Source organism: Lontra canadensis, unplaced genomic scaffold, assembly GCF_010015895.1.
Source record: "Lontra canadensis isolate GAN:19392208 unplaced genomic scaffold, GSC_riverotter_1.0 scaffold28, whole genome shotgun sequence".
NCBI classification, from domain to species: Eukaryota; Metazoa; Chordata; class Mammalia; order Carnivora; family Mustelidae; genus Lontra; species Lontra canadensis.
Genome location: NW_022631022.1, coordinates 21029510 through 21038285, shown reverse-complemented (window position 1 = coordinate 21038285; position 8776 = coordinate 21029510). Strand labels below are relative to the sequence as shown.

General features: G+C 46.5%; 1 pseudogene; it reads right to left on the bottom strand.

Annotated features, from left to right (window-relative positions):
• Nucleotides 1-243: 243 nt before the first annotated feature.
• Nucleotides 244-1611, bottom strand: LOC116872101 (annotated as a pseudogene).
• Between the last annotated feature and the right edge of the window lie 7165 nt (nucleotides 1612-8776).

The window sequence follows — 8776 nt, the reverse complement described above, 5'->3', positions numbered from 1 at the left end:
AGACAGTAATTTTTTCATGTGTAATTGATCATGATTTTTTTCTTCTTTCCAGTCCATTTTTCTGTTAGAATTCATCATTTTCTTATTTAAGTCATTAATACACTAAACCTTTTTTTGTAAGGCTATCAACCCATTTGTCTGTCGTAAATAATAGACAGCCATTGCATTTTCTTTTGTACAAGAAGTAAGCCTACATTTCCTTGTTTCACAAATAGGGTTAGCTGAATTGGTTGCTTTTGTTGATTAGTCTAAGAGACCAAATCCCATATCCTCACTGGACTCCTCCAACTCTTCCTTTGCTTCTGCTTTAGCTGGGGCTGTGGTCACAGAGGTGACAGCCATGGATGCAGATGGATCCACCATGAAGCCTACGACCTTTTCAGCAAGTGGGAAGGTGTCCTCAGTCTCCGCAGACAAAGCCAGGATGCACTTGTATCCATTGATGGCAGAATGGGGCACTGATGCAAGGGTGGGGTCACCTACCTGCAGACAGATCCTAGAAACATCACAGACACCCTCTGGGAAGTGCAAATGCAGTTTCCTCTGTCATGTCAAGCACTTCAGGGGTGTAAATGCTGCCATTGTCAAACACCTGCTAGATGATCAGCCCAAAGCCCAAAGGAGAAGGGGGAGATGTTCAGCATGCCCAGCAGTGTGTCTTCACTGGTTGCCACTTGGTCTCTAGTCTGAATCAGCTACACATCACTCAGGATTCCAATGGTGCCCCTGGAGATTTTAGTGGTGATGCCTAAAGCTTGGAAGAAGGAGGTCGTCACAGACCCTGACCAGTGTCCTGGGCTGGCACAGGAACTTCCTATGGGCTATGGCACCAGTGTGGGAGGCAGCTGGCACCTTGTTGGCCAGCAACACGTCCCTGATCTCAGTGAGGTCTTCCTTGGTAACAAGACCCCCCATACAGCCCCCCACACACATATGAGGCAACAGTTTCTCCAGAGCTGGGTTGTTCTCCAGATGCCTTTGGATGGCCTTGTGCATCACAGTGTTCTTGCCCTTCTTGTGTCTTGTGGATCTGCTATATCTGCTTGGAGTCCATGTTGTCTGCTCTCACAGTGAAGCATTTTGGATAATCATCCAAAAGCTGGATGATCTTAAGGAAGCAGCTGGACTTCCAGGTGACCCTGTCTTCCCTGGGCATCATAGCAGTGTGTGAGGGAGTGCCATGCAGGGTTTAAGGGCGATGTCACCCTCACCGGGATGCCTGGAAAGAGTAACTCATTGCACTCTTATGCAGTCAAATTCATTGGTCTTTCCTGTCTGGGGTCTACCTTCCTTGTGCCACTTGGAAGACCCATCGTCATCCTAAGGTTACAGGAAGAGTCACATATTTTTGTCCAGTACCTTTGTGGCTTTTGTCATTACACTTAAATCTTTAATCTGTTTGAAGAAGGTTGTGGTAAATAGTGCAGTGCAGAGAGGTCTGACTTAATTTTTTTTTTAATGTACCAATAATATATACTGAATAATTGTTCCATTATTCCTCTTCTATTGAACTCCTATCAAAACAAAAGTCTGATTTGGGGGCTTTTCAATGTTATATTAAGTCTACCAAATTCTGCTTTAGTATCAAACTGTTTTCATTATTAGAACTTTATACTGCATTTGAATATCTGATAGGGAAAAGCACCCTTCATTTCTCTTCTTTTGTAAACTGTCCTCACTAATTCTCACACATTTCTTTCTTCATCTTATTTTTAGAATTATTGTGTCAAATTCCATGGGCAATTTAACTATATTTGTGGTAAACCAAATTACATTTATAAATTTATACATTTAAAGAGAAATTGGAGGAAAATTGATGTCATATATATAATTCTGCACTGGAACATATTTGGTGTTCTATGTGTTTTTTTTTGTTTTTCAATGCCATAGTCAAGAAAGTTTTCTTCATAATGCCTTCTTACATTTCCTGTTGACTTAATGATACAGTTTTAGATGTTTTCATTTAAAATATATTAATTGTGGTATATCTTTTAAAGATTTTATTTAGGGGCACCTGGGTGGCTCAGCCGTTAAGTGTCTGCCTTCGGCTCAGGTCAGGATCCCAGGGTCCTGGGATCAAGGCCCACGTCATGCTCCCTGCTCAGCGGGAGGCCTGCTTCTCCCTCTCCCACTCACCCTGCTTGTTTCCCTCTCTCACTGTGTCTCCCTCTGTCAAATAAATAAATAAAATCTTTAAAAAGATAAAGATTTTATTTATTTATTTATTTGAGAGAGAGCACAAGCAGGTGGAACAGCAGACAGAAGGAGAGGGAGAAGCGGACTCCCCGCTAAGCAGGGAGCCCAATGTAGGACCTGATCCCGGAACCCAGAGATCATGACCAAAGCCGAAGGTGGACACTTAGCCAAATGAGCCACGCAGGTGCCCCTAATTGTAGTACATTTTTATAATTGTTTATTGCTAGATTATAAGAAAGATATTTATTTACTTAATTAGGCAACTGTAAATTAGCAAAAGTCTGGCAAAAATCAGTGAAAGTATTCAATAAGAATCAATTGACTATGTGGAAATTAGAATTGAAATACAATTACATATTTACAATCACAATTCAAATTACAATTTACAATTAGAATACAATTGCATATTTTATTATTTATAAATTCTTTGCTATGCTTCCTTTGTATCAATAAATTTATAATAAACATATATGTATATATATGTTCTTTCCTAAAGACCCAGTTCTATAAAGATTTTATTTATTTGTTTGACAGAGAGAGACACAGCAAGAGAGGGAACACAAGCAGGGGGAGTGGGAGAAGGAGAAGCAGGCTTCCTGCCAACCAGGGAGCCCAATGCCGGGCTCAATCCCAAGACCCTGGGATCATGACCTGAGCTGAAAGCAGATGCTTAATGACTGAGACACACAGGCGCCCTAAAGAGCCAGTTCTTAAAACATTTATCAGCACCCCACTAGTGGGGTATGTGCCAATTAGTCTAAACTAACATGGGAATCCCTAATTCCTTTCAGTGACTGGTTCAGGAAGGGGCAGATCTAAGCCAGGGTCAATGAAACAGAAATCAGGTTTTCTAGGAGATTCTTTGGTAAGAGCCCCAAGACGCCAGCTTCTCTCACTGGTCACAGGCTGGAGGCATATGGGCCCAAGTATTTTGACAGCCATTGTGTGACCCTAAGACTCACCCCCAGAATGAAGCTGTGGACAGTACAGCGGAGAAACAGAAAGAACCTGCTAATGACACCTTCAGACCCCAGGCTCATTTAACTATATGGTCTACCCTACCTCTGGGCTTGTTGTTTGAGTCAGCTCATTTCCGTTTATATCGCTCTTCTCTAGGCTTTCTGTTAGCCCAGAGTACCCAGCATGAGGACTGAAAGAGATGTATGACCTGCCAGCCACAGGGCATAGCAGTGGCTCAACCAATGATATAGAACCTTCCCTTCCCTCTGTTCTCCCCAAACCATCCTTCCCTGCACCCAGGGCATAGGTGCCGCCCAGCCTCTGGCCCTGGCATGCTCCCTCCTCACTCATGGGTCATAGTGGAAGCTTTCTCTCCTTTAAAGCTCAAATCCCACCACCCTCATGACACTTGTCTAGTTCAAAGGGGATTCTCCTTTATGCTCAGCTTGAACGACCCTCACCACATACTGCTTTCTCTGGATGCCTGTGCTTTCCTGAGGCTGGGTCCTTCTTCTCAACTAGAGCAAAATCCTTGCGGGTTAAGACCATTCTGTATGCATCGGTTCGCCTTTTCTACTGCCTGGCTCAACCTCTTGCTCCTTGTAATGTTCAGTCAGTACTTTATGAGGAACCTACCGGCCTTTAATCTCTTCGCTTCCTTGCTTTTTATAAGCTGTGGGCACAGGGATCCAGCTGAATGAGAGTCCTACAACAGCAAGAGGAGTGTGATTTTGTTTTGAAGGTCTTTACAAGTACGAGGCATGTCTAAAGTGGCTATAAATAATTTATATTGTCCATAACTCAAGCTGATCAAAATAGACCTCATCACCGTGATGCGGCAAGATCTGGTACAAGCTGCTTTTCTGCTGCTTCCAAACCAATTACACATTTGGAGCAGATGAAAATCTGACTGGATTCCCTTCTGAATCGGATTAATGCCCCATCCACAATCACATTAATCACAATCTGTCTATGATTAGACATAGGATAATCCCATTGGACAAGAGGTGACAACCCAGATTCTATTATCTCATTTATAGTCTATTTTTGGAGTTTTCTGGTAACAGTAACCTTCAGAAGATGTTTTCCAGTGAAAGAGGATCGTCTGTGCATTTCTTTTTAAAATTTTGCTTGAAGTACTTTGACTGTAGCCAAATATTTGGTGTCATTTTTAATTCCTATTTTATTTTAAGGTGACGAAGAGACTAGGGGAGGAGTGTGTGGTCCTTGTTACGAGAAAAAAAACAAACATAGTTAGCATCTTATGAATGTGTGTTGGAAAGAATAAAAGACATCCCTTAAAACCTTTAAGGGACATTAGGTGGTTCCATCGGTTAAGACTATAACTCTTCATCTCAGCTCAGGTCTTGATCTCAGGGTCATGAGTTTAAGCACTGTGCTGGGTTCCACACAGGGTGTGGAGCCTACTTTAAAAAAAACAAAAAACAGAAAACAAAAAAACTTTTAAAAGATTATGACAATAGCTTTATGAAGAGACATCCTCACATTCGAGAACATACGATAAATCATTATCCATTTGTGTGAGTCTCATGAAGGGCAAGCACCTCTGATTGGTAAGGGGACAGTAACTGGCTCCCAAAGTCTGCAAAACCTGAACCCCCACACATCTGTGCAAGACAGCAGAGCTTGTGACAATATTTCATTTTTCTGCTGGGGAAATCCACTGAAAAATAGGCATCACTAATGTTCAAGTCAAGCAGATAGCAGACGGTTCCCCAAATTTTATCTAGAAATACTGCTAACAGGAAATACGGGGACCATGGCAGTCAGGGCAATCCTGATTCCACGCCCGTGTTCCCAGGGCCCAGATCCCTCCCCCCACCACCAACCACCAACCGACAGAACCTGCAGAGAAAACCTGCAGTCTCCTCCCACCCCGGGAAAATAGGATTCACAATGCAAGACTTGTCCCTCTGATACTGGTATCTGAATCTTAACCCAGATTTTCAGTATCTTTTTTCAATATCTTTAACAAGTAACTTACAAATGAGTGGTATTATTTTCCTCTTGTCTCAGGATTTCATATAGAAATTCTTCTCTTTACCCCACAAAACTTGATGAGATTAATTGATCACCTTCCACCTTTTCCCCAGACGAGCCTTCCTCCCAGACTGCCCGTTTCTAAGGAGAGAGCCGCTGGCCCAAAGTCCACAGGCAGGTCTTCTTCCCTCACACCCCTCCCCCACACCCTTCTGATTTACGGCCTGGTTACTTCTTGCCTTGCTTGACTCATCCGTGTGTTAATCTTTCCACAGAAAGATGTTCACGCCATGTTCACATCTGAATCTCTTCATGCTACAACGGGGTCACAGAAGTTCTCCTTTGCCAGGGGAATGCCCTCAGTCTGGCAAGTGAGGCTTCCTACAGTGGAACCCAAACTTCTTCAGTCTCTTGCTCTGCGGTCTCCTCTGTGACAGTCCAGCCACACTCACCTGCTGTGGATGGCGTGGCTGTGGCTTTGCTTGTGTCCCTGCAGAGCAAGGAAAGCAATAGTTCTGAGCAGAAGTGGAGAACTGGAAGGGAGGCCCAGCCAGGCTGTGGGCTGGCAGGAGACAGGAACTCCAGTGCACCAGGCCAGGGGCTCAAGAAGCGCTCCCAGGCTGTGCCAAGCTGGCTAGGCCTCCCCCTTCTGGAGAGAGAGGAAAAATGCAGCTTTCCCCTAAAACACCAGGCACAGCTCTTCCGTGTGGACCCCTCCAGTCCCCAAATCTAGGGATGGTGGTTGTCCCTGCAGCTATCTTCGGGGTGTGATTTGGAAAGAAACAAAGGCTGGGGTAGAGGGAGAAGGAGAAGCAGACTCCCCGCCGAGCAGGGAGCCCCATGCGGGCTCGATTCCCAAGACCGTGGGGTCATGACCCGAGCCCAAGGCAGACACTTAACTGACTGAGCCACCTAGGCACCCCAAAGTTAGGTAGGTCTTAGGGCGCCTGGGTGGCTCAGTCAGTTGAATGTCTGCCTTCGGCTCAGGTCATGGTCCCAGGGGCCTGGGATCAAGACCTGCATCACACTGGGCCCCCTGCTCAGTGGGGAGTCTGCTTCCCTCTCTCCCTCTGCCTGCCCCTCCCCCAGCCTGTGTGCGTGTGCGCGCTCTCTCTCCCTCTCTGTCAAATAAATAAATAAAATCTTTTTTCTAAAGATTTTATTTATTTATTTGACAGATCACAAGTAGGCAGAGAGGCAGGCAGAGAGAGAGGGGGAAGCAGGTTCCCTGCTGAGCAGAGAACCCGATTAGGTGCTCAATCCCAGGACCCTGGGATCATGACCTGAGCCGAAGGCAGAGGCTTTAACCCACTGAGCCATCCAGGCGCCCCAATAAAATCTTTTTTAAAATGTTGAAGACCTACCTACCTTTGAGGCAGGGCTGGCTTCACGGGCATGTGACCTGTGCATTAAATGAGATTGTCTGCAATTGATTAGCCCAGGACACAGCCTTCAGCAGATGCTCAATGGGCATTATGGGAGAGGGAAAGAGCTCAGAAGGAGAGAGAGGGCACCCACCAGTGCCATACCATGGGGGTGCCTGTGTGCTCTAAGGGACTTGGTGGGAGGCAGGCAAGAGAGGCTGGGGCAAGAACACCGGTTTGATGTCAAGAGGCCTAGAATCTTGTCAAGTTTCTGCCTTTTCTCAGGCCCTAGTTATTTTCTCTGAAGCATGGTGCCAAACTCCTACACCAAAACCCAGCTCTGAGAATTGTATAGTGGGTGAGGCTGTGAATGCTGAGGTCCTCCTTGGCCTATTCTCTACAACATCTCCAACCGCCTTGGGAGAATAGTAGAGGACTCTTGGCATGGGGCTGGTCCTCAGAGGGGCAATGGCAGAAGCCCATCCCCAGGGATGCCAGCAGGGAGATCCCTGGTTTCCAGTTCCATCTCTGTTACTTATCCGCTGGATACAAGGTCACCGAGCTTCAGTTTCCTTGCTGATACTCATGGTAAAGATTAATGCTCCTTCCACAAGCATCAGCTTCTGTTGTGCCTGTGGAATTCCCTTTGCGAGTGATCAGGAGGCGAGATGGTGCAATGACTCCATAAGCAGGATCTGCAGGCAGAGCGACTGGTTCATAGGCTCCACCAGCTTTGTGACCTGGGACAAATGACTTAACCTCTCCAAGCCTCAGTTTCCTCATCTGTGAAGCAGAGACAATTTCAACAATAGTAACTTCTTTCCAGAATCGTTGTGAGGATAAGGACCATCATGAGTGTGAAGGTGGACCCAAGCGAAAGGCCAGTATTTTAGCCATCATGGTGACGATACTGAAGGTGTAGGTTATATCCAGTGTTCCTCCTCACATACGTGACTCCATGAAAACAAAGATACAAAACATCTTTGTGCCAGTGAAGATCTCACGAGTGGGTAAGAACGGGAAGGAAGTCAGTTGGGAAGGAAGTCCAGTGTGGGCGTGCGTGTACACGTGGGCGTGCATGTATGCAGGTGTCTGGGCTGTCTGGGCCCCCCAAGTGGGATCTAGTCTTTGATGGACAGGCAGGGAGAGGATGACCATCTTCTCTGGTAGTCAGTTCCTTCTCTGTCAAACACGAGGCCAGAAGAGAATGTCTCTAGAGGCTCATCCAGCTTTCTGGTTCTAGAGTTGTAGAAGAAGGAAGAAGAAGGATGAGAGGACTAAGTAAGCAAAACTGTAAATAATACAAGTTGGTTTGTTTTGTTTTGTTTTGTTTTGTTTTAGTGATCTGGCCTGCTTTGCTGACCCTCCCCCACTCCGGCTCTGGGGCCCTCAGGTCTCATTCCCAGGGTGAGAGCCTATATCACTGCAGTGTGAATGACCAGCTGGTGGTCTGTTCTTTCTCAAGGTTCTTTACACAGTAAGTCGATCTTTCAGTGGAATTGTGAGCAGAGTTTTAGGCAGCAGTGATGGGGTGAGGAGATTTAGGGAGAAGAAATTCAGGGAGACTTCTCTGTGCTTCTGAAATCTTCCCAGGAGGAGGGTCATAGCTGGGGTTAATTTTACAGGCTAACACAGAGCTATGGAGCTTAAGCTCTATTCCTACTAAGGGAAAACAGTGCTCCAGAGCCCAACGAAGGAGGCACCCAGGTCTCCTGCGTGTGGTAGCCTGGGATGTGCAGAGCAGTGTGGTCCCTGCGTTTCCCAGAGGGCAGCCTGGGAGCAGCCAGGAGGCAGAGAAACTGGGCAGGGCCAGATTAATGGTGCCCTGTGGCTCTGCCAGGGGAAGAGGTCTTCTCTCCTCCCACCGCAGCGTTGATCTCCCGGGGGGTGGAGGGCTGTGACCCAGGAGACGCAGGTCTCACATTGAGGGATCTTGAAACAGGCTGCTGGTTTTACAGCTCCAGAGAGGTGGAGGTGAAGGGGGTGAATGGTGGAACCACACTGGTGTGGGTCTTCAAGGGCACAGTGAAAGGAGCAAGGCAGACAGAGCCAGGCCAGCCTGGCTGTGAATGCCAGCTCTGACTTAGCGTGTGACCAGAAACAGTCGTGTCTGTTCAGAAGCCTCAGTTTCCTTGGGGACTGAATGAGTCTGATATTACCCACCTCACAACATCGCTCTAAAGTCCTGGCTGTAACAGGGGATTTGCGCTTGGTAGGGGCTGAGCAATTATTAATTCTTGACTTGGCTTCCTGGC